Source organism: Triturus cristatus, chromosome 10, assembly GCF_964204655.1.
Source record: "Triturus cristatus chromosome 10, aTriCri1.1, whole genome shotgun sequence".
NCBI classification, from domain to species: domain Eukaryota; kingdom Metazoa; phylum Chordata; class Amphibia; order Caudata; family Salamandridae; genus Triturus; species Triturus cristatus.
The window spans coordinates 1,030,312,251-1,030,339,728 of record NC_140593.1 but is presented as its reverse complement, the minus strand read 5'-3'; positions in this window follow the sequence as shown (position 1 = coordinate 1,030,339,728).

Here is a 27,478-nt window from a genome sequence, read left to right as displayed (position 1 = left end):
GGCAAACTTGGGCATTTTTGGTTTAGATAATCGAATTCCAATTTACTTAAAACACCAGTGTTAAATGCATCAGAAGTGATTCGATGAATTTCATCAGTCAAATCCTTGGTGGGGTCAGACTTTAGCAAGGAATAGCTAACACCATCTTGTAGTTGTCTTAAAATTTCCGATTTGTATGCAATCGTGTCCTGTACCACTATGGCTCCTCCCTTGTCTGCGGACTTGATCACAATATCCTTGTTGTTTTTAAGGGTCAGAAGGGCAGCTTTCTCAGATCTGCTAGTATTGGGTATAGTGTGTTTATATGTTTATAGTAGAGTGTTGACATCTTTCAGAACCATACTCTCATATGCCAAAATTCTATTGCTCATTGCATTAGTGGGTGGGACAAACTTAGATGGAACCCGTAGCCCTGTAAGAGATTTAGAAGGGTTATCTTCAGAATTCCTAAAAAAAATACCTGAGACGGATCTTGCGGAAAAAACCATGCAGTTCTGTCCTGAGATTGAATGAATTTGGATGAGCCGTTGGAACAAATGACAGGCCTTTCGAAAGAACTGCTTGTTCATCTGGATTCAAGGTGTATGATGAAATATTGACCACTGGATTATTCTTGGGCTCTACCATCTGTATACTTTGCGTCTTGTGGAGATTTCTCCGTGGTTCTCCGGTTGGACACGGACCTGCTTGGGGGTTGCACCTCTGCCTCTGTCCCAATTCGTATTCGATGGATTCTGCTGGCCTCTCGGTGGTCCTCTTGGCCAATTCCCGCCTCGTCCTCGTGGTGGCCTCCATTGGCCTTCCCCTAAAAAAGGAAAGTAACCTTGGGGAGGGTACCAATTGTCACGGTAGTTATAGTCGTAACTTGGACCTGAAGCCTCCTGATCGCTATCTGAGCTCACAGAGGAATCAGAAAAAGTAGTAAAGTTCCTCCTTCCCCTAAAGGCACCTCTACCTGTGAAACGACCTAAATTGTCTTGTTAATAATAATCGTTTTTGAGGTAGGGATAAGTGTTCTTCTTCTCGTAGAATCTGATGTCCTTAGAGAGTTTGTCTAGTTTCTTATTCTGAGTAGTAGTTTCAAAGTCTTTTAATGATTTTGTGAGGTTCTCAAGAGCACTTTTGGCATTAATCAATGTTGCATCCCCTGCGATTTCTTGTTTAAGGGCAGCAATTTCGCTCGTCAAGACTTGAACCTGCTCAGCCGCTGTCTCCACTCCTAATACCATCCAATGTCGTGAGGCATTATTAGCAATGAAGCTAAAGCCTTCTTTGAATTTAGGTATGTCGATGAAAATGGCAGGTTCATTCCTAATCTGTAATCCAACGGTATTATGCTGGCCTGTAGATATTTTGTAAGCAGATGGCCATGAAGTTTAGTACGAATTAATATCTTTTCTAACAAGCTTTTTTAAATGCTAATCCCTAACTATAATTTCCTTGAAACCTGTCTTTTTCAGCGAATTTCTAAGGTTTTTTTAAATGCTAATCCCTAACTATAATTTCTTTGAAACATGTTTTCTTCAGCGAATTTCTAAGATTTTTTCAATGCTAATTTCTAACTATGCCTACATGGGTAGGACATGTGCAGAAAGAGGAAGAAAGGTGCAGAAAGAAGCAAGAGAAGTGCAGAAAGAGGCAAGAGAGGTGCAGAAAGAGAAAGAAAGGTGTGCATATAGAAGCAAGAGAAATACAGAAAGAGGCAACAAAAGTACAGAAAGAGGATGAAATGTGCAGAAAGAAGCAAGAGATGTGCCAAAAGAACCAACAGAGGTGCAGAAAGAGACCTACTTTGACTGTACCTTACAACAGACTCATACAAAGTAGCCTAATCACTAATCCTTCTCCCAAGATGTCTTAAACCTCATTTTTCTAATGAAGGTTCAATATACATTGACTGCTCAGAATGTTAGGCCTACGAAATATAAAACAGCAATCCTAAGCATATCACGGTTGTAAGTCTGACTAAGTTTGTGAAGGTATGCATGCGTTTATCTCTGCTTTTACCTAGTGACATGTTACATAAAAATAAACATACAAATACTTGAATGCCTGTGTTTCAAACAGCAGAAATAGGCAAGAGAGTTGCAGAAACAGGCAGGAGAAGTGCGGAAAAAGGGAACAGGAGTACAGAAAGAGGCAAAAGAGGTACAGAAAGAGAGAAGAAGGCTACAGAAAGGTACAAGGGGGTTAGAAAGAGGCACAAGGGGTGCAGAAAGAAGCAAAAGAGGTACAGAAAGAGATCAGAGAAGTGTAGAAAAAAACAACAGTGGTGCAGAAAGAGACAAGAGATGTGCAGAAAGAGGCAAGAGAGATGCAGAAAGAGGGAAGAGGGGTGCAGAAAGAGGCACAAGGGGTGCAGAAAGAGGTACGAGGGGTACAGAAAGAAGCAAGAGAAGTGCAGAAAGAAGCAACAGAGATGCAGAAAGAAGGAACAGGGGTGGAGAAAGAGACAAAAGAAGTGCAGAACCAAGCAACAGAGATGCAGAAAGGGGTAAGAGTGGTGGAGAAATAGGCAAGAGGGGTGCAGAAAGAGGCAAGAGAGGTGTAGAAAGATGCAAGATAGGTGTAGAAAGAAGCACATGATCTGCAAAGAAGCAAAAGAGGTGCAGAAAGAGGCAAGAAAGGTGCAAAAAGAAACAAGAGAAGTGATGAGAGAAGCAACAGAGGTGAAGAAAGAAGCAAGAGAGGTGCAGAAACAGGCAAGAGAGATGCAGAGATAGGGAACAGGTGTTCAGACAGTGGTAAAAGAGGTGCCAAAAGAGGCATGAGGAGTACAGAAAGTGGCAAGAGGGATGCAGAGATTTGCAACAGAGGTGCAGATAGAAGCAAGAACAGTGCGGAAAGAACCAACAGAAGTGCAGAAAGAATCAAGAGTGGTACAGAAAGAGGGGATAAAAGTGCAGAAAGAAGCAAAACAGGTGCAGAAAGAAGCAAGAGAACTGGAGAAAAAGGCAAAAGATGTGCAGAAAGTGGCAGGATGGGTACAGAAAGAGGCAACAGAATTGCAGAAAAAAGCAACAGAGGTGCCAAAAGAGGCAAGAGAAGTGCAGAAACAGGCAAGAAAGGTGCAGAAAGAGGAAACAGGGGTGCAGAAAGATTTGAGAGGGATACAGTAATTTGCAATAGAGGAGCAGAAACAAGCAAGAGCAGTGCAGAAAGAAGCAAGAGAAGTGCAGAAAGAATCGGGGGGTGGAGAAATAGGGAAGAGGGGTGCTGAAAGAGGCAAGAGGGATGCAGAAATTTGCAAAAGATGTGCAGAATGAAGCAAGAGCAGTGCAGAAAGAACCAACAGAGGTGCCGAAAGAGGCAAGAGGGGTACAGAAAGAGGCAAGAGAAATGCAGAAAGAGGTAAGAGAGGAGCAGAGAGAGGCAAGAGAAGAGCAGAAAGAAGCGAAAGATGTGCAGAAAGAGGCAAGAAGGGTACAGATAGAGACAAGAGGGATGCAAAAAGAAGAAAGAGTGGTGCAGAAAGAAGCAAGAGTAGTGCAGAAAGCAACAGAGGTGCATAAAGAGGCAAGAGGGGTACACAAAGAGGGAAGATGGGTGCAGACAAAGGCACAAGCAGTGCAGAAAGAAGCAAGAGATGTGCGAAAAGAAGCAAAAGAAGTACAGAAAGAAGGAACAGAGGTGCAGAAAGAGGCAAGAGGGGTGCAGAAAGAAGCAAAGGGGGTGCAGAAAGAAGGAAGAGGTGTAGAAAGAAACAAAATAGGTGCAAAAAGAAGCAACAGAGGTGCATAAAGAGGAAAGAGGAGTGTAGAAAGAGGGAAGAGGGGTGCAGAAAGAGGCACTAGGGCTGCAGAAAGAAGCAAGAGAGGTGCAGAAAGAATCAAGAGATGTGCATAAAGAAGCAACAGAGATGCAGAAAGGAGGAAGTGGGATAGAGGAAGAGGCAATAGGGATACAAAAACAAGAGAGGTGCAGAAAGAAACAAAAGAAGTGCAGAAAGAAGCAAGAGAGGTGCACACAGAGGCAAGAGGAGTCTAGAAAGAGGGAAGAGGGATATAGAAAGAGGCACAACGGGTGCAGAAAGAAGCAAAAGAGGTGCAGAAAGAAGCAAGAGAAGTGTGTAAAGAAGCAACAGAGATGCAGAAAGTAGGAAGTGGGTTGGAGAAAGAGGCAAGAGGGATACAAAAAGAAACAAGAGAGGTGCAGAAAGAAACAAAAGAAGTGCAGAAAGAAGGAACAGAAGTGCATAAAGATGCAAGAGGGGTACAAAAAGAGGGACGAGTGGTGTGAAAGAGGTACGAGGGGTGCAGAAAGAAGCAAGAGGAGTGCAGAAAGAAACAAGAGAGGTGCAGAAAGAAACAAAAGAAGTGCAGAAAAAAGGAACAGCGTGGCAGAAAGAGGCAACAGGGGTTCAGAAAGAGAGAAGAGGGGTGCAGAAAGAGGTAAAAGGGTGCAGAAAGAAGCAAGAGAGGTGCAAAAAATACTAAATAAGGACAGAAAGAAGGAACAGATGTGCAGGAAGAGGCTAGAGGGGTACACAAAGAGGTAAAAGGGGTGCAGAAAGAAGGAAGAGGTGTAGAAAGAAACAAAATAAGTGCAGAAGCAGCAACAGAGGTGCACCAAGAGGCCAGAGGAGTGTAGAAAGAGGGAAGAGGGGTGCAGAAAGAGGCACGATGGGTGCAGAAAGAAGCAAGAGAGGTGCAGAAACAAGCAAGAAAAGTGCATAAAGAAACAACAGAGATTCAGAAAGGTGGAAGGGGGTGGAGAAAGAGGCAAGAGGGATACAAAAAAAATTAATGCAGAAAGAGGCAAGAGGAGTGCACAAAGAGGGAAGAGGAGTACAGAAAGAAGCCTGAGGGGTACAGAAAGAAGCAAGAGAGGTACAGAAAGAAGCATAAGAAGTACAGGAAGAAGCAACAGAGGTGCAGAAAGAGACAAGAGGGGAGCGGAAAGAGAGAAGACGGTGCAGAAAGAGGCACAAGGGTTGCAGAAAAAGGGACAGAGGTGCAGAAAGAAGAGAGAGAAGTGCAGAAAGAGGCAACAGAGATGTATAAAGAGGGAAGAGGGTGGAGAAAAAGACAAGAGAAGTGCAGAAAGAAGCAACAGACATGCAGCAAGGGGGAAGAGGGGTGGACAAATAAGCAAGAGAGGTACAGAAACAAGGAAGAGGTGCAGAAAGAAAAAAATAAGTGCAGAAAGAAGCAACAGAGGTGCACAAAGAGGCTAGAGGAGTCTAGAAAGAGGGAAGGGGATGCATAAAGAGGCACAAGGGGTACAGAAAGAAGCAAAAGAAATGCAGAAAGAAGCAGCAGAGAGTCAGAAAGGAGGAAGTGGGTTGGAGAAAGAGGCAAGAGGGGTACAAAAAGAAATAAGAGAGGTGCAGAAAGAAACAAAAGAAGTGCAGAAAGAAGGAACAGAAGTGCATAAAGATGCAAGAGGGGTACAAAGAGAGAGACGGGTGGTGTGAAAGAGGTACGAGGGGTGCAGAAAGAAGCAAGAGGAGTGCAGAAAGAAACAAAATAAATGCAGAAAAAATGAACAGAGTGGTAGAAAGAGGCAACAGGGGTTCAGAAAGAGAGAAGAGGGGTGCAGAAAGAGGTAAAAGGGGTGCAGAAAGAAGCAAGAGAGGTGCAAAAAATACAAAATAAGTACAGAAAGAAGGAACAGAGGTGCAGGAAGAGGCTAGAGGGGTACAGAAAGAGGTAAAAGGGGTGCAGAAAGAAGGAAGAGGTGTAGAAAGAAACAAAATAAGTGCAGAAAGCAGCAACAGAGGTGCACCAAGAGGCCAGAGGAGTGTAGAAAGAGGGAAGAGGGGTGCAGAAAGAAGCAAGAGAGGTGCAGAAACAAGCAAGAAAAGTGCATAAAGAAACAACAGAGATTCAGAAAGGTGGAAGAGGGGTGGAGAAAGAGGCAAGAGGGATACAAAAAAAATTAATGCAGAAAGAGGCAAGAGGAGTGCACAAAGAGGGAAGAGCAGTACAGAAAGAAGCCCGAGGGGTGCAGAAAGAAGCAAGAGAGGTACAGAAAGAAGCATAAGAAGTACAGGAAGAAGCAACAGAGGTGCAGAAAGAGACAAGAGGGGAGCGGAAAGAGGGAAGACGGTGCAGAAAGAGGCACAAGGGTTGCAGAAAAAGGGACAGAGGTGCAGAAAGAAGAGAGAAGTGCAGAAAGAAGCAACAGACATGCATAAAGAGGGAAGAGGGTGGAGAAAAAGACAAGAGAAGTGCAGAAAGAAGCAACAGACATGCAGCAAGGGGGAAGAGGGGTGGACAAATAGGCAAGAGAGGTACAGAAAGAAGGAAGAGGTGCAGAAAGAAAAAAAATAAGTGCAGAAAGAAGCAACAGAGGTGCACAAAGAGGCTAGAGGAGTCTAGAAAGAGGGAAGGGGATGCATAAAGAGGCACAAGGGGTACAGAAAGAAACAAAAGAAATGCAGAAAGAAGCAGCAGAGAGTCAGAAAGGAGGAAGTGGGGTGGAGAAAGAGGCAAGAGGGATACAAAAAAAATGCAGAAAGAGGCAAGAGGAGATCAGAAAGAGGGAAGAGGAGTACAGAAAGAAGCCTGAAGGGTGCAGAAAGAAGCAAAAGAGGTGCAGAAAGAAACAAAAGAAGTGCATAAAAAAGCAACAGAGATGCAGAAAGGAGGAATTGGGGTGGAGAAAGAGGCAAGAGAGATGCAAAAAGAAACAAGAGGGGTGGAGAAAGAAACAAAAGAAGTGCAGAAAGAAGGAACAAAGGTGTATAAAGATGCAAGAGGGGTGCAGAAAGAAGGAAGAGGGGTGTGAAAGAGGCACATAGGGGGCAGAAAGAAGCAAGACCGGTGCAGAAAGAAACAAGAGAGGTGCAAAAAGAAACAAAAGAAGTGCAGAAAGAAGGAACAGAGTGGCAGAATGAGGCAACAGAGGTTCAGAAAGAGAGAAGATGGTGCAGAAAGAAGCAAGAGAGTTGCAAAAATACAAAATAAGTACTGAAAGAAGGAACAGAGGTGCAGGAAGAGGCTAGAGGGGTACAGAAAGAGGTAAAAGGGGTGCAGAAAGAAGGAAGAGGTGTAGAAATAAATAAAAATAAGTGCAGAAAGAAGCAACAGAGGTGCACAAAGAGGCTAGAGGAGTGTAGAAAGAGGCACGAGGGGTGCAGAAAGAAGCAAGAGAGGTGCAAAAAGAAGCAAGAGAAGTGCATAAAGAAGCAACAGAGATTCAGAAAGGTAGAAGTGGGGTGGAGAAAGAGGCGAGAGGGATACAAAAAAATAAATGCAGAAAGAGGCAAGAGAGTAGTGCAGAAAGAGGGAAGAGGAGTACAGAAAGAAGCTCGAGGAGTGCAGAAAGAAGCAAGAGAGGTACAGAAAGAAACAAAAGAAGTGCAGAAAGAAGCAACAGAGGTGCAGAAAGAGACAAGAGGGGAGCAGAAAGAGGGAAGATGGTACAGAAAGAGGCACAAGGGTTGCAGAAAAAGGGACAGAGGTTTAGAAAGAAAAAAGAGAAGTGCAGAAAGAAGCAACAGCGATGCAGAAAGGGGGAAGAGGGGTGGAGAAAGAGGCAAGAGGGGTGCATAAAGAACTAAGATCGGTGCATAAAGAAACAAAAGAAGTGCAAAAAGAAGAAACAGAGGTGCAGAAAGAGGCAGGAGGGGTACAGAAAGAGGCAAGAGAGGTGCAGAAAGAGTCAGTGATGTACAGAAAGAGGCAACGGAGGTGCAGAAAGAGACAAAAAAGGTGCAGAAAGTAGAAGAGATGTGCAGAAAGAGACACGAGAAATGTAGAGAAAAAAAGGTCCAGAAAGAAGCAACAGAGATGCAGAAAGAGGGAAGAGGGGTGGAGAAAGAGTCAAGAGAAGTGCAGAAAGAAGCAACAGATATGCAGAAAGGGTTAAGAGGGGTGGAGAAAGAAGCAAGATGGGTCTAGAAAGATCCAAGAGTGGTGTTGAAAGAAACATAAGAAGTGCAAAAAGAAGTAACAGTGGTGCAGAAAGAGGCAGGAGGGATGCAGAAAGAGGAAAGAGGGTTGCAGAAAGAGGCAAGAGAGGTGCAGAAAGTAGAAGAGATGTGTAGAAAGCAGCAAGAGAAGTGTAGGAAAAGAAAGGTGCAGAGAGAAGCAACAGAAGTGCAGAAAGATGCAAGAGAGGCACAGAAAGAAGCAAGAGGGGCTTGCTCACCATTAGTACCAATTTAACACCCACATTTAGCAATAAGTAACAGGTGACCATTCTAGGTTTACAAAGGACCTTCCGCCACGCTGTAACACTTATCACTGCATTTTTGGTAATGTTTTATCCGTTTGAGCTGGAAAAACTGCTTTTTTTGTTCAAATCTGCAGATTAGGCAGCAGACAATGGATTATGTGGCTAATGCGAATACATTTATAACTGTGCAAAATTCAGTGCAGCCAAACAGTCACATAATTGCAGTCGCCCTGCTTATACCTCTGACTAGGTCCAGAAGTGATCCTCAGTGATTCCTTCTTTTTTTGTAGCATTGAGTTCATAGTTTAGCTTCTATGGAAATGAGGAAGACTAAACCTGAGATTGCCACTCCACAACACAGACAACCATAGCACATAATGACTCTCCATAACACATAATTCCTCTCTACACAATTCCTATACACTAAATACCACATAGTTTCTATCCATATAATTTCACTGCACAACATACCACATAATTTCACTACACACAATGTACATCCACTCCACTCCAAAAAACATTAGTAAAACACTTTTACATTTACAATGCTAATAGCTCTAACTCTCGCAAATGCGAAACCTATTACATTGCAACTGCTTCTTTCACTAGTAGTGGCATTTGCAGAGTGGTGGAGAAAGGGTGTTGGGCCTCTGACCAGCACTCAGGAATTCCACTGTATAGGAATTACAGGAGGTACCAGGAGGTCTTCTTGGCCCCAAAGTCCCTCAGGAGTAGAGTGGACTTCATCCCGCAACCCGTAGTGTGCCCGGAGGCAGGTTTACAGAGTGATGGAGAAAGGCCGCCGAAGACCTCTTAGCAATCCCACTGGGTGGGAATTACTGGAGGTAACAGTAGGGGTACTCGGCCCCCAAGGACATATTTGGCGCCCAACTACCCCTTCTATTATCTCCGGTAAGTCCCACACCACAGGATTGCTAAGTTCTCATAGCAGGCTATGCCCCCTTTTACCACCACTCTGCAAACGCACCACCTGGCACGCTCTTTGGTTGGGGGATTAAGTCCCCTTCGCTTGTGGGGGTCCTTAGGGGCAAACTAGCCTACCTGTTACCTCCAGTAAGCCCCACGCAGTGGGATTGCTGAGAGGTGAACACAGCCCATGCCCCCTTTCTCCACCATTCTGCAAACACGCCTCCTGGTGCACTCTTGGTTGGGAGATGAAGTCCCCTTGCCTTCTGAGGTTCCCTGGGGGCCAACTAGCCCTCCTGTTATCTCTAGTAAGCCCCACACATCTGGATTGTTGAGAGTGGTCCGAGACCACGCCTCCTTTTTACACCACTCTGCAAATGCGCCTCCTGGTACACTGCTGCTTGGAGGATGAAGTCCACTTTCGTCCTGAGGTCCTCAGGACACAAGAGGACCTCATTGTGCCACCAGCAGTGCACCAAGAGGTGCATTTGCATAGTGGTGTAAAAAGGGGTGTGGCCTCGAACCACCTCTTAGCAAATCCACTGTGTGGGGATTACTGGCGATACCTGGTCGAATAGTTAGCCCCAAAGGACCCTTAAGGATCTAGCGGACTTCATCCCTGTGTGCCCCCCCCCTTCTTTTAGTATTTTGTAGGCCCTGGGGACCCCATACCCCAGGGACTGAACCAGGAGGCGCGTTTGCAGAGTGGAGCAGGGAGGGGTGCAATCACCTGCAAGATTGTGGCTTTTCTTTAAAAAAAATATTTTTAGAAGTGGGGCTGTGTGCCCCCCCCCTTCTTTTAGTTTTTTTGAGGCCCTGGGGACCTCATCACTCAGGGCCTGAGCCATTTTTAAAACTTTTTTGGGGGAAGGGGCCTCTTGAGGCCGACTTCGGCCTGGGGACCCCATCCCCTGGGGCATGGCCACTTTAATTTTTTTTTAAAAATGCCTTTAAAGGAGGGAGACCGCGTGGCCCCCCTTCTGAGGTGATTACTTGCCCCAGGGATCCCATCCCCATGGCATTGCCTCTTTTTTAATTTTTAATTTTATTTATGTTATTGGATGGGGCCACGTGCCCACCCATCCCTGGGACACTTCTGCCCCCTGGAACCCCATCCCCCAGGGCCCGGCCTTATTTTAAAAAAAAAGAAATTTCATGCAAAAGGGGAGAGGGGCCTGGCTAGCTTTGTTTCTTATTTTTATTTTTTGGGGGAGGGGGCCACGTGGCCCCCCTCCTGAGTCCAATTAATGCCCGGCGACCCCATCCTCTTGGGCCTGGCCTTACGTTGGGGACCACAGGGTAGTCCCAAAGTCCCTGCCATCCCAGCCGGCTCCACACCTCCTGTGGGAGCCAACATTGCTTTTGGACAAGGGACGCTGCTAACATGCAGCTCCCCTTGTCCAAAAGCAATACTGCTTCACTTCAAGGAAGTGAGAGCAGGTTTTTTTATCTATCTTCCATGAAGCAAAGCACAAGTTTTCAATGACAGGGCGGGAGCCGTGCTCTCGCTCTGCCATTGCACACTGCAATGTCCCGGGGGTGCCCACCCTGGGACATTGCTGGAGCCGACCCCGGGGGATGGAGGTCCCCAGGGCCATAGAGGGCTCCAGGAGGGAGGCCGCACAGCCCCCTTCAAACATATTTCTAAAGCCCCAGGGAGGTGGTGATCCCTGGGGCCAGAGGTCTGCTACGGACCCCTTAATTTAAATTACTGTATGGTCCGGGGAGGTGGTGGTCTCCGGGGCTGTGTGGGGGGGCAGGAGCCCCCCACCCACACTTTCTTTTTTTTTTTTTTTTACAAAGCCCCTGGGAGTTGGCGGTCCCCGGGGCTGCGGGTGTGCAGGAGCCCCCCACGCATTTCATAGAAAGACAGCCCCAGGAGATGGAGTTCCCCGGGGCTGCGGGGGCGTGTGCCCTGCATATTATAAATAAAGCCCCAGAGAGGTGGCAGTCCCCGGGGCAGCGGAGGCCTCTGCACCGTTATGACAAATTGCCCCTGGGGCCTGGCCCACCCGGGGGCTTTAAGAAAACAAAGTGCAGGAGACAGCACTTTTTTTTTCCCCTGCAGGATTCGCAAACCCAGTGTGAATTTCTAACAATAACGTCCCTGAAACCTATGTTTTTTTCAGTGAATTGCAACGTTTTTTTTAAATGCAAACCTCTAACTATAAAGTCCCTCAAAACTATGCTTTTTTCAGTAAATATCAAAGTAGTGTTGTGCTATTCATCATTAAAACTCTTTTCAAAGTTTACCACTAAATACAATAAAATAACCAAAAAAACTGTTATGTTATGTAATGTAATATATTACACAAATTACACTGTTACTTTTTTAAGACTACAACATAATTTTAGATTTACAGAACATTTCATTTTCATTTCATTTTCCCTTTTTTGCTGTTCTCAGATTCCACTTAACTTCACTATACACAGTGATGTCGATGTAATATCATCATGAAACAGCTGAGAAAAAAAACAATCAACTAGACTGTTGTAAAAAAACAATCAGCTTACATTATTTTCAGTATCTGTGCCTATATGTGTGTCTCCTTACAATTTTTTCATTACATCCTTCTTCTACAGGATGTCTTTCATTTATCTCAAGAACATGTTCAAAATATACACTCATTTATATCTCCTACAATATACAGAACAAATATATAAGCTATTTACATTTAAATGCAATACCAATAAGCACAAATGATAGCCCCAACACTAGTTATAATTAGTAATTGTTTCCAGTGCTCTCTACTATCTGTTCACATCTTCCCAATAGGCCGAATAATGTATTCAAAATTTTAGTTTGCAAAATATCCAATATGAGTTTGTTAAAGCATATTTACAAATTCCCAATAGGCCGAATGATGTATTCAAAACTTTAGCTTCAAAATTATCAAATATGAATTTGGTAATTCGTAAGGCAATCTCGGTTTTATTTACAGGTGTGCATCATTGCAATTTGTCCATCCTTTATTACACTTTAAATACACAGTATAGTGTCCAGATGCTGTAGTAGGTCCAGCATGGAAAATAATAGCCACTTTTGTAAAAGTTCTTCCAGAAATAGATATTTGACTGGCAACAAAAATTTTATTTCTGGTTTCCAGTTTTCTTCCATTTGCTCTACAACGTTGTAGCATTAAAATCAGATATTTTCCATATCTTTCTATGTGTAATGTAGATAACATCTCTGATTTGCAATGAGAACATTTCATCTCATGATTTGCTGCTTTTACTAATTTGTTAAAAGCTACAGATATGCAGTTTGGTACTGTTAAGTATGTGAATCATTCTGTGTCGACTTCAGTGCTTGAAGTCACTGAACACTGTTCACATTTATGATCCGATTTGTAACTTAGTCCAAATAAGTTTTCAATCTGTGTTCCTTCATCTTCTAATACTCCAAGCATAAACATCAGAAATTCTTGTGCACCTTGTTGTATATTAAGACAGAAGGTCAAAGAACCAGTACATATATCCAAGAGATGGTGAATACCACAAGCAGTATGGATTTTACTTCTGTCAGTTGTCAATTGTTGAAATACATAAAGTAGTGCAGAGCATAATCTTTTTTCTTGATTTCAAGATGAAGATCTTGTAGATAAAATACAACATTCAGAATTACATTAGTGTAACAGTTAATACCTGAACTATTTTCCAATTGGTATCCCACAACGTCATCAACACTTTCGATTTTCTGTCTCTTTACACCTTTTCCTTTTTCTTCAATTTTTTTAATTTCTTTTAACCACACTTGATTCTTTAACATATTTTCTTTTCGAACACACAATACGTTTCTCATAAATGGGATATTCACCTAAATTTGGTGTATAAAGTCTTCTTAAACGATTATATTCTCTTAAACAACTTACATCAGCACTAATCTTGTTGTAATCAAAATAAATAAAATACAAACCAGACAATGTTCTTACTCGAGATAATGTAACATAGGCCATTCCCTCTTTGAAACCAGTACTTCCAGTATTTACCAAATAACTATCTATACTTAAACCTTGAGATTTATGAATAGTTACTGTATATGCTAAAGATAAAGGAAACTATTTTCTGGGAACATACAAGTCTTTTACAAGCAAAAAACGTACAGCACAATGCCCAATCTGTCTTACCTCTGTAATCTCATCAAATTTTATTTGAAAGAATTCTATTCCATCTCTGTTCTGATACTTTACAAAATCAACAACTTTCCCAATTGCTCGATTTACTGAACCTTCTTCTACATTCAAATTACGCAGCAAAATAACCCGGCAATTTATAAATACCTCCAAAGCTTTTTCTAAGCCAGCAGTTTTAGATACAGACTTTTCCAAAGAGTGCAATTTAGTCTTTAGTTTCTCTGGAAGAGGAATGGTCACTTCCTGGTGCTCTATTTTATCAATCGCTTCAATGTGAACTATTTCTTGTTTTTCCAATTTCAGAAGCTCTTGATTAAATGTACAACACTCTTGCAGTGTAGGCATTAGGCAAACTATGGACGTCTTTACTCCAATTCACTTGTACATTACTTCAGCTGCTGTGTTTTCAGTTGTTAACAAGATCCTTAGTAGCCGACATAGGGGCATATCAACAACAACCAGCGATAATTATCGCTAAGCGCACTTAGCGCTAGGATAATTATCGCCAGCTAGCGTTTATTTTTATCGCTAAGATAACGTGCTATTAGCAACGCTTATCTCAATAGTGATAAAAATCCTCACGCTAAGTGGCTAACGTGAGATTATCGCTGGAAACCCAGCGATAATCTCACGTTAGCTTGTTGATAGGGACAGACAAACTTAGCCATGATATCCTCCTTCCATAGGCTATCATGGCTAAGTCAGAAAAATACCAGACGTAAAAAAGCAGCGTTAACCGCGGTTAGCGCTGCTTTTTTTGTCTCTAACAGGGTTAGCGATATTCTTGATAATAGGAGAAATGTCGCTTAGCGACATTTCTCCTATTATTTTACTCTGGAACGCCCCCTTTGCATCTCATTAGAGATGCAAGGGGCAGCGTAGAGTAAAAGGGTGCTAACATGCAAATTTGCATGTTAGCACCCTGTTGTTGATAGGGTGCTAGTTTTATCTCTGCGTTTTTGGCTTTTAAAGCCAAAAAAGCAGAGATAACGCCCTTGTTGATATGCCCCTTACTTGTTTACCATGTTTCGTTAGGACACCAATTCCTATATCTTTGAGAATATTTCCATAATCTTTATCAGTTGCTGCCACATATTCTTTATAAGTTCTTTATATTCAAAATGTAACCACATGTTCACATTTCCACTAGTTCCCAAACATTTCCTAGTGTCTCTATGCACAAGTGTTTTAAAAACTGGTTGTCCTTTTACATCAGTTAGTGTTAGTAGATCTCCAAATACAATTAAATGTTTTCCTCCAAACACAACATCATAATCTGTTTTTAAAAACTGTTCAATTCTCAAGTGTACAAAAGAAAGCATTAAGTTTGAGACCATGCTCACCTCATCAATGATTAAAAGTTTCATTTTCTTCTGCACTCTTGACACTTCATAAGAAGCATCTCCAGACAGCTTCTGATATTCCAATTTAGTATCATGTTCAACTGGTGGCATAAGTAATCTATGTAAAGTAATTCCGTTATTATTGTGTGCTGCTAATCAAGTCGGAGCTGTTACAACACAATGTATATGTGAATCTGTAGTTTTTTGTTGATAACTGGTTAAAACTTTAATGAAAAAACGTTTACCTGTTCCAGCTTGACCACTGATATACATAAGAATAGGTTTAAATGATGAACATACACATTCTTTTTTTCATGCAACAAACCATGTTGTATCTGTCTGTCACTTGTAGATATATTTCTTTCTGTTCAATATTTAGTTGTTCTTCTAAGTTTTCCAACGTAGTATTCTCCTGTTGTGCTTGTTGCATTGCAATTTCTACCTCATTCATGGCGATTGCTGCTTCATTTCTGATTATTGGTTGTCCCAGTGGATCTTGACTAGCTGGACCAGAACTTTGACTATCTTGAGAACTGTCGTTAACTATTTCAGCTGCAATAGTCTTTTCTTGTTCAATTTCATCATTTAACATTTGTAGATATGCAGGGAAAATTGTACATGCAATGCTATCTTTACATGCATTGAAAGAATCTTCATAGCAGTCGAAATGTCCAAGTAATTCAGTTTCGCTACGCCATGGCTTGAACAGTTGCAGAAGTGCCGAATAGAAACATTCTCTCTTATCTGGAGTTTGGCAACTGGGTTTTCTGTGGTTAATAAGATTTCCTTTGGCACGTTTTACTAAACAACCATCAAATCCAATTACTGCATATATTCCTTGTTTTATATTTGATGTAACATTTCTTTTAAAGCTGTAATGTTGAAGTATTTCATACAGACATAGCTCTTCCATATGTGGACTCCTTTTGCGATAGTATGTATCCAACATATTAGCCTTAAGAATTTCTGTACTTTCTGGTTCATTCGCCACTAAGTATTCAATTTCTTCTAATGTTTTCAACACTCTATTTCAGGTGCAGGCAAGACCTAAACTTACCCAAATGATTCCTTGTGACTTTGAATATAAACTGGAAGAGCACAAGCGATCCGAACATTCATAGGATCCAATTGCTCTGTGGGAAAGCATTTTCAAGCTAAAGCTCTAAATTTTTTTGCTAAGGCTCTTCTCTTATGAAATTTCTTCCCACAGTTCTTTCATCTCTGTCTTTTCTGATGTTGTTATATGGGATGTAACATAGCGTGCAACGGCAATTGAGTTATCTGCAACATATTGAATGTCCATATTTGTATTACACATTTTGAAAATAACTGGATTGTAGTAATTAATATACTTTGACTGTTCTGTTCTTTTTAAGTAGTACGTATTCTTTGGAGATTTCTGAGTTATTGTATGCCTTACAGCAGATAAAAAAGAATGTACTCTTCCTTTAGAGATTACTGGACGTGGGAATCCAAAGCGACACTTGGTATAAACGTTTGGTTTAGACTTGTAACGGTGACTTTGGAAACATAAAATTTGTTGTCTCAAGCTTTTTTCTTCTCCTTCTCTTGGAATCTCACAGGTAACATACTGTTTGATGAAAGACAATACTGTTTCTAGGCCTGGGCGCTAATTCCTTTCCGCTCACGGAATTTGCGTAATTTGGGTAATTTTGCGTTCCGCGGAGAACGCGGAATTACCAAAAATTCCGTGATCCGCGGTTTCGCAAAATTGTTTGCTTGTTTGCGCTTTTAAAATGCGTGTTCGCGAGATATTTCTCTCCGAGCACGCAAACAGCATTCGCGAACAGGAAAAAAGCATCGCGAACAGGAAAAAAGCATCGCGAACAGGCGGAACAAGCAATTCCGTGTGTTCGCTAAACTTTTGCGTGCTCACAGAGATTTTTTACCTTTTCGCAGAGCTTTGCGTAGCGCGACTACGCAAATTCCGCCCACTCCTAACTGTTTCATCAATATCCGTTCCAAGTTTCGGACCATTCCTTATCCATAATAGCATGTGTATATGTGGAACACCTCTCGCTTGATACTCTTTTTGCCAAAAAAAAACAATAACTTCTCCAAGAGGACAATTATTTTTATTGCAGATAAAAGACATCATATTTTGAAACCTATGATTAAAATACCTGCACGCATTTACAGGATCCAATGAACACAGTTCTCCTGGTGTCTTTATTTCAATATTTTTTATATTAGAATTTGCTTCTCATAGAAATTCAAGTAAATCTTCCCATGCATATTCAGCACAGGTAAGTGTTACAAACAAGTTTCTTAACATACACTTAAGTTCACCATGATGACGAAAGCAATACTCATTGGTTCCACGTTGACATGCTATCAAATTAATTAACTGTGCTTCTAAATTTTCAACTGTTCATTGAACTTTTTCCATGAATTCTTTGGCTGAAACAAGTGATTGATGAACTCCCGTTTTAAGTATGTGGTTCACTGTATACAAAAGAGAAGACAAAACACTTTAAAAAAAAGGGTGAAATATATATGGAATGCACTGTCGAAATCTAGGATATTCAGAGTATAATCTTGTAGAGCGATATTCTGAAGCTCGAATCCATACAGGTCGCTCATCAAAGCATCCACCATGTCCAGTGGGGAACAGCTGTGGAAAACAACGAGCTTCTAAGCTTTTCTCCCATACACTCATTGGAGTTCCCTTTGATTTTTTCATTTGAAATAATTCAATACTCTTTCCTATTACTTCTTTTGAATTTAGAGGACACATTGTGCAATGTTCATAAATCTCTTCACTCCCCGACTTGTCCACTTTCTCTATTTGACCACTTAAAGTTTCTGATTCCTCTTCTAAACATATTACCTGTTCATCAACATTTGCACTTTTATAATAAATATTGTTCTCTACAAGATATAATGTAGCCTTTTGAAGTTTATTAACATCTACAAACTCCTGCCATATTTTCCGACTCTTTGTTGGTACACCGATTACAAGAATAACTACTGGCTCATTTGCCTCTCTGTCTCCACCAACAGTTTGTATATTTTTCTTAAAACTTAAAGGTAAATACACAACTCTTCCTTTCAGACCTCTTTGTAAATCTGTTGGTGGCAGTTTACCTGTTTTAGGCTCCATACGAATTATAGCTTGAAATGGGTGAACAGATTGAATAAGAACTGACTCGTTTGTATTCAAATCTGCCAGTTCCTCTGGAATAGCTACTAATTCTAAGTTGTTATGTACTTCTCTAGCTGGCATTTTGTTCTCTTCTAATTTGTTGTAACAATATTTACAAACACTTTGATCGGTACCCAACTCAAATCAACCTTCCACCAACAAGTAAGCTCCAAATTGCTGCCACCTATCATTGTTTTCCTTTTCACTTTTTAAATATAAATTAACATTCCTAGTTTGACTTTTATAATGGGTATGTTGACAACAAATACAAACATACTGTCTTAAACTTTCTAATTTCTTCTACAAACTGATCAATGCTAATCTCTTCCCATACTCTTCATCATCTGCACTTGTCAAGCTTTCACTTTCTACACACTGCTGTTCTGAACCAAAACATTTTTTCTACATCTGGTAAACAACCGTGTAAAAGAGCTCTGTTCAATTCACATACACATAATCCTGGTGTTTTTACATAGTACACTTTCTTTACAAACCTACGCATTCCTGAGTGGTGTACTGCTAACATTCTTAAGTGATGAAAAGTACTTTTACACACTTTTCTTGAAAGACAAGCCAGAGAATGTCCGTGCTTCTTAGTATATTGTCTGTATTGTCTGACCTTACATGGATCTACTCCTTGTAGCAACCTAATCTTCTGTTTAACACTTTTGTTTGCATATTGTCGTAAAACAATTTGCATTATGTCAGTAGATTCCTGTTGGATACTGCAAATATTGCTACAATCCCACTTATATACAGGAGCTTGTGTGAAATTTCATTGCTCTTCTTTAGCTATTGATTCTTCTGCACTCTTAACAGCTATTTCTTCTTTTGCAATAGGACAACCATTATGAAATTCGTAACAGCTACCTCCAGTATCAACTGCAAAGGCCAATGTAGTCTGTTGAAAGTAGCTTTCTTCATTAAAGAAAGGCTCAATAGTAGAAGTGTTTTTCCATTCACCACTGAAACTTTTACAAAAGTTACTCCTATTAACAAGTTTTTTTCTTTTGCTTTTGTCTCTCAGAAACTTAATTGTTTTGTCCAATGATTTCATTCTCTTCAATATTAAAATAAATAATTTGCGTTTTAACCTCTTCGATGCGGCGCCGATTCCCGCTCAGCGCTGACCGTTTCTTGCGCGGGCGTGGTCATGACGGAACGGTTCCGTCATGAGCACAGCTCAACCGACGCTCATGACGGAACCGTTCCGTCATGAGCACCGAAAAGGTTAAATTAAAAGCAGTATCCACTACAGTTGGAATCTGTTGTTTCTGCCGATATGCTAGCAATCTTCTTTTATACTTCTTACATTCTTTCAATAAATTCAGAATTTCTCTACTTCAAAAGAGTCGTTGTCGAATCTGTTGAAATTGTTTTTGTCTTCGTGTAACATGTGTTGTTTTCCCAAAAAACATTTTATTTTGCCATTGGAACTGTCATTCTCCTTCTCCTTATTCGAAAAGCTCTTCTTTTTCCTTTCATTCCTATTCTGTTCATATCACTTCTCCACAACTATTTAAGAAAGTGTTTAGTGTTCTTACCTAAGCAAACTTTATCCTTAGTAACATTCTTGTTTCTTTGTAACACATTTTATTTACTTTTCTGTTAGTAGATCTCTTTTTTTTCCTTCTCTTTTTATCTTTTCTTGGCATCTTGAATTTCTGATCCAAATAAAAATAAATTCTGAAAAACAAAGAACAGTTTCAATAGTTTCCTACATCTATTCAATTTTTAAAAATTATTCCATATGATTACTCTACCAAGACAATATTGAGTTTATTATTTTCTAGAATTCAAATATCAAAACACTACTCATTCTACTTAAACATATAGTGCGAACTTCAACAATTCCTTCCTAAACACTCAGACAAAGTACCATAATCACTAATTCCTTTGCCACCATGGGTTTAATCTCATTCACCTGTTGCATCATTTCTACTCAGCAACTACTAACAATGTTCGGCCGACCAAAATGCAAACAAGAAACCCTTTATATGTTACAGTAGAAAGTCGCACCATATTACTAAAGGATGCAAGGATCTCCCTCTGCCTTTTCCTAGTGGCATCATACTTAACACAATCATATAAATAGATCTATACTTGTGTTTTATAGGTATCGGATCTTCCGATACATAACTCATGTGAAAATACATATTGAAGCATACACATACCTCAGCAAAGTTAAACTGTTAAGACGAATCGTCGAGCAATGTAAATTGGGGCAATATGTAAGTTGCAACTGGGTGCGGCTTTTTTGTATAGCATAGAAGTCGCTTAAGACTTTCTCTGTGCTTGTCAGATGGCCCCAGCACCCAGTGAGGGTCAACGCAGACGGGCCTCTGTTACCTTCCTTTTACAAATGAGGTGAGAGAAACTGTTAGAGAGTGGGACGAAGGAGGGGGTGGTCAGGGGACGTGTCATTCCCAGTCTCTCGATCTGCCACCCCTGTGATGTAGGCAGCTTCAGCACGAACAGGAAGCCTGACAAATACCTTAACTTATATACACATGTGCTTCACCAGTGTGAAAAAACCTGTGCACTAAGTATGCATGCAACATTTAATTTTTTTAGCTCCATGCAGTTAATAAAGCATGTCTCTGTTAAAGCCCCCCCCCAGTATTTTCCCACAAGGTTCAATCTGTAAAAGGCCATTCCTTTAACATTTCCTTGGCTGATTCTGGACCCCAATTCATCCCTGTACCTTAGTCATAACACCATGTAGTCCTTACAACATGACTCACTGTACTTGTGTAGCATTGAAACCAATTACAACTTTTTGTATGCTCTACAAATGCCACCAACAGGCCAGTTAAGGTCTAAATACTATTTGTCACAGTATATGGGCGTCTGTTACTTTTCTTTTAGAAAGAGGAGAGGGAGAAAATTGGGGGGGAGGATGAATTGGGGGGATGATGAGTCAAGAAACATGTCAATCTTAAACTCTTGATCTGCCGACCCTCTAATATACGCACATTCAGCACAGGGAGAGAACCTCACAATTACCTTCACATGTACTTCACCAGTGAGAAGAAATTTGCACACAAAATGTGCATGCAACATTTCCATTTCTTTTTCTTCTCCCAGACATTCATAAAACATATCTCTTGTAAAGAAGACCCCCCACCCCTCTATTTTCTGACATGGAACAAACATGGCCATTTCTCTTACATTGGCAAGGCCGATTTTGGATCTGAAATCAACCCTGTACCTCACTCACAACACCATGCAGTCCTTCCACGATCAGAAACTGCATTCCTCATTTCACGAAGACACATAAATAATACAGCCCACTTCAACTATACCTTTCCAAAGACTCATACGAACTACCATAATCACTAATCCCTTTCCAGCATGTCTTTGACCTCATTTCTGGTTTACACCTTACCTACTCAGTAACTACTATTAGTGTTGTGCCTAATACAAAGCAGAAACTCTTTCCATATCACACTTGAAAATCTCACCATATTACTGAAAGCATGCATGCATCTCTCTGTGTCTTATCATACTTAAAACAAACATACAAATAGATGTATACTTGTGTTTTATAAGTTTTGCATCTTCCGATGCATAACACGTGTGAAAATGCATGTAGAAGCATAGACATACCTAAGCAAAGTCAAAATGTTAGAACAAACACTAGAGCAATATACAATAGCCTACTATGTAACTTGCAACAGTGTGCAACTTTTATATATACCACTGAAAGCGATTCCGACTTTTCTCTGCTGGTCAGATGCCACCAGCAGCCCAGTGAGGGTCTAAATGGTATTTTTTAATGCACATGGACCTGTGTTACTTTCCTTTTACAAATTGGAGGACAGAAAGCGTTAGGAAGGGGGAGGAGGGGGTGGGGGGGTCAAGGGACATATCATTCCCAGTCTCTCTACCAGCCCTGTAATATACGCAATTCACCACAAGCAGGAAGCCTCACAACTACCTTCACTTATATTCACGTATTCTTAACAAGTGTGAGCAAACCCGTGCATCAAGTGTCCTGGCAACACTACATTTTTTTCCTTCCCCCTGAAATAAATAAAACATGTATCTTGTAAAACTCCCCCGCCACCAATATATCCCAACAAGCAACAATCTGCAAACTTGGGCCATTTCCTTTACATTCCCCGAACAGATTTTGGACCCCAATTCATCCCAGTACCTCAGACAAAAGACCATAGAGTTCTTTCAACATGACACACTCCGCTCATGTATCATTGAAACTTGTATTTGTTGAAATTTACCACTTAAAAACAAATTTAAAAAAAATGTTCAACCTATTTTTTTACTATTATTTGATACATCCAACTGTCCATAATTACTTTTAAAAATATGAAAGGCAGGTGAGGTGTTATTCAGTGATTGCATAAGCTCTTTTGTACTACTGTAAGGCATTCTCTGACTATAACTACACTGTGTTGCAGATTACATAAATACATACATACTCCTCTAGTGTAAAAATGACTAACACTACTGCCTCACAGTGTCTATGAGTCGCAGTGTATTGCTAGAATATTTGGAGAAATGCTTCCATTGTACATCACTGAATGGATAAGTTCATAGATAGTACTTTAAAAAAATTCATCTCTGCATACATAGTGCCTCAGTGAATTCTTGAGTGCTAAAGTACTCCATCGCGCATTGCATAACTGCATAAGTAATCCATGATTGATTTAATTTGTGTGGTAGTAGTGCCTTCTAGATTCTATGAGTCCATGGCTACTGCCTAAGTGACTATGTCAGTAAAAAGATAATACCTACTTGTTTACAACACCGCATGGAAACTGCCTGAGTAAAAAGATGTCTTTGAGAGAAATTTTGGGGTCATTGTGGAAGTGCATTGGTAGTACCTGGGGGAATCATTAATTAAGTGCAAGAATAGAAACGGGGAGTTTGCATAATTGTGTTGGTAATATCTGATTGATTGATATCTGTATAGCACAGCCTCCATGATTGGATAAAACACTACCCCGTTCATACATTTAAATACCTTGAAACTACTTTTATTCAGGTTTTGGATTCCTTCGTTTTGCATTTTGCTGTCAGAAATGAAGATAAGTACATTTTCCTAACAGAGAACCACACTGTTTGTTCCGTTCAACATTCTTTAGTTTGTACACAAATTAAATTAAATGGAAATTGTAACTTTCCGCCCCTAATTTTTTTAAACAAACTCCAGTAGCTGCTGTTATTGCCACGCTCAGTGTGCTTTTCAAAAGCAGCTATCTTATTCCAAATAACTCCAAGTCCTACCAGCAGACGTCCTGTACATACCAACTCTTTCACAACGTGTAACATGTTGCACCAATGTCTTCTATCCTCCCCCACATGCGCTTGGAGATAGCTTGGTCTGACCTTCCATTCCTACTTTGAAAACAGATTTTAATTTTACACACTAACACAAACTGCTACTGTTTCAACAACAAGCGGCTCACACATCAACTCGTGACACCTTCAAATAGCAGGTGGCTAAACCACCAAGGGACGTTGACTTACTCCTCTATACCAATATTCTGCTACATTTTTCACAATATATACACCAAATATTTATTCACTCTGAAACCGAAGGCCTACCACATTTTTTTAAACTAGGTGACTCCCGCCTTGTTATCTCTTTTCAGACAATTTTTATAGTAAAACCGGATTTCATTCATTCTAATTTTGTAGGCGCATTTGGCGGGTTCCCTTGCTGCTCTTGCTGGTTTGCGCAACTTTTTGAAAAATGCTTGCCATTGGCGATATTTGGCATCAGATATAGGCTGAATTTCCACTACGTGTATTTCACCTGCGTGCAAACTGTGTTGTACTGTCTCCGGTGCCCCTTTGAATGTGACCTGCATGTCTGCCTCTCTACTACTTCATGCGTTCCCCTGGATTATGAACTGTTGCTGCGACCTTTGATCTCTCATGACCAGGACTGTTGCAGAGACACATGCTTGATGGATGCATTTAATAATGCTATAAGGGGGAGATGGAGTACATGCGCTCAGGCGCAGCGCCTCTTGCAGCAGACTATCATCGAATATGATGCAAGATGCCCTGGCATGCTCCTGCTCGCAAAAGAGGTGCAGATGAAATTTTGGAGCTGATTGCATAACACTGTGCTTCTGAGTTCTTGAACTTCGATGTATCTCCATAAGTGCGCATGGTAACCCAATTTGACGGCCTCTTATTTCTACACTTCAAGAATACTGTTTTTTAATCTTTTTCTCATTTTGCTTTTTCTTCCTTTTTGGATTTTCAGATATTGACCTTCTTTACGAACTTACCTTTACAGACTTGGTCACTCTATCTTTATGTTTGCGCTCGGTTTGCCTGCGTGTTCCAGAGCTAGCCGACGAAACGGGCAACTTGGCCGTTGGGGACATTACTATCTATATTAAAATTTATGTAGTCTGCAGGCAGACCTCTGAGATGTTCTATTTTATAATAATACTTTTGCAGGGAGAGAAAAGTTTCTCAAGATATTTTTTTCTCCATCCTTTTTTTCTGATGACATCTCCCTTTATCAGATATCGATTCAGTACTATACTGATTATAATTCTATCATGCAGTTTCATTTTGGTTTTGACACATATACTGCACATTACACCATGTTATTTGAAATACATTTTTTAAAAAGTTTCATGTCTGTATCATATGTTACAAATACAATACTGACAGTTAATTCCTTTCCCACCATGTCTTTAACCTCATTTGCCTGTTGCATCTTCACTACTCAGCAACTACTAACCATGTTGGGACTACACAAATGCAAACCAAAAAGCCTTTCCATGTCCAGTTGAAAGTCCCACCATATTTCTGAAAGGATGCATGCATCTCCCTGACCCTTTTCCTAGTGGCATCATACTTAAAACAAACATACAAATGGATCTATACCTGTGTTTCATAGGTATCGGATCTTTCGATACATAACTACTATGAAAGTACATGTTGAAGCATAATCATACCTCAGCAAAGTTAAACTGTTAAGACGAATCGTCAAGCAATCTAAATTGGGGCAGTATGTAAGGTGCAGCTGTGTGCAGCGTTGTTCTATAGCATAAAAGTCAATTGCAACTTTCTCTGTGCTCCTCACATGCCCCCAGCAGCCCAGTGACAGTCAATGCAGATGGGCCTCTGTTACCTTCCTTTTACAAACCAGGGGAGAGAAACCGTTAGAGAGCGGGAGGAAGGAGGGGGAGGCTAAGGGACGTGTCATTCCCAGTCTCTCCATCTGCCACCCCTGTGATGTACGCAGCTTCAGCACGAGCAGGAAGCCTAACAATTACATTAACTCATGTGTGCTTCACCAGTGTGAGCAAACCTGTGCACTAAGTGTGCATGCGACATCTCATTTTTTTTCATCTCCCTGAAGTTAATAAATCATGTCCCTGTTAAATCCCCCCCCCCCCAGTATTTTCCCACAAGGTTCAATCTGCACAAGGCCATTCCTTTTACATTTCCCTGGCCGATTTTTTACCTGAATTCATCCCTGTACCTTAATCACAAGACCATGTAGTCCTTGCAACATAACACATTGCACTTGTGTAACATTCACACTGATTGTGACTCTCTCTGTGTTCTACAGATGCCACCAACAGGCCAGTGAAGGTCTAAGTGCTATTTTTCACAGTAGATGGGCCTCTGTTACTTTATTTTTAGAAAGAGAAGAGGGAGGAACCATTGGGGGTGAGAAATGGGGAGGGGGGAGTAAAAGGACGTGTCATTCTCAAACTCTTAAACTGCCGGCCCTCTAATATAAGACACACAATTGATGGACGGAATGCAGAACAAATCAAAACATTCACCCCCAGTCAAGAGATATGGGTTAAATCCATCATTCTTTTGCTCACCATGCCACCCCAGTTTAGACCTGGCCATATGCAAATCAGTCTTGACCCTGTGCCTCATGGGAACAGTCCAGCCCGAACTGTCAAGCCAGGTCCTCCCTGGACCGTAAACAAGCATCCTAGGACCGGTTTCGGGGTTTCAACCCTCTTCAGCCATGCACGCAATATTTTCTTCCTCACACAATAAATGTAATTCAAGACTCTCATCAAGATTAGAACCAATAATTACAAAATCTCCCTCTCTTTCCGCACAGAAATATATGTAAATAGCAAATCAAAATACTTCCTTCATTATTTCACAGTGCAAAACACATTTCTATTGGTTACTCATATTAACCCTCTCTAACGCTCTTCTAAATTGCCCCAAGCTGATTCTCTTATTTTGTGGTTTGGAGACTTCCCCACACTGCCGCATTGCCGTACAGCCCGAACCCTTACCACAATTCAGAATTTTTGCATTTCATATTTTAATACCACAGTTATTTCTAGTTCTCCCGCAATGACCATAGTGCCAGTTTCCATACCAACAGTTTCTGCATCATTCAACGGCAGATGCAGGTCACAAGTTCACCATATTTCATCCGAACAGTTTCTGAAACGTTCAACGGCAGGTGCAGGTCACAAGTTCACCATTTTTTTTAGTTGAGAACAGTACCTTCCAAATGCAAGTGGCAATTGTGGTTGACTTCTGCACGTGTGATCGTGACCTATGCAGTGTACCTTTCAAACATTTTTTATTAACCAGAAACATACTTTTTCACGAAACTAACATGCACCCTAGTTTTCACTGCACAATGTTCTTCATCGGCCAATCAGTTATCGTTTTCTCAAAAAAAGCGTATTATCCACCTTTCAACATATCTCTCATTCTACCAACGGACTACATGAGATACAGACATCTTTTGATTCCTTTCAGCCATACCTTCAAAATGCTTGTATGGATCTTAGGACACAGTTATGTTTTCTGGTGGAAAAGATATGCTGAACACAGACATATTGACAAAGACCTAGGTTTACAAAATGTGGACATTAAGGGGTCGATTCCGATCCTGGAGAAACCGGGTACGAACCGTCGGTCGGAGCGTTTTCTCCGTCCGACTCGTACCCGGTAAAAACACCATACAAACATGCAAGTACGATTCGTACGGAAACACCATTTCCGTACGATTCGTACAAAAAACCAACCGACACAAAAACACATACAAATGGGATCCGGGACGGCTCGTACGCGACATGCGGACGGAGTTAGGCACCTTTTTACGTACCAGCAAGTATGATTCGTACCGACAGCACTCTGGACGGCTATATTTTTACGGCACACAAAAAGTGCCGGTAAAGCTAAGTACGCCGCGAAGCGTGAGGAAAAGGGGGCCCGGTACGCACCGGACACCACCCCAGCCCCCCCCCGTATGTCCGCGACGTCCCCCCGGCCCCCCTTATGTCCGCGATGTCCCCCCAGCCCCCGTATGTACGGTGCGGACCCCCACCCCACCCCCGTATGTACGGTGCGGACCCCCAGCGCTACGCGGACATGGGGGGGTGTTCGGCGCGTATGTGGGCACATGTTTGGACGTCTCCATGGTTGCTGTGGAGGTTCGCTCCGTACGGTGTTTTTACCATACGGTTGTGGATTCGGACGGATGGGACGGATCGTACTTGCGCGTTCGGACGTCGGTTTACCGAGTCATACGTAAAAACGTCCGGGGATGTTTCGGACACTTTTTCCGACCCGAGGACGTGTCGGGGTATATTCCCAATGCGATTCATATGGTGTTTTTTACATACGAATCGTACTTACCAGTTTGTACGGGACTTGTACGATTCGTACGTAAAAAAATCCGGATACGATTTGTACGGGGAATATTTTTCCAGGATCGGAATCGACCCCCAAGTGGTTTGCACAGAGAGGATTAAAGTACAAAATACATTTTGATATGGATGACATATAAAGAAGTG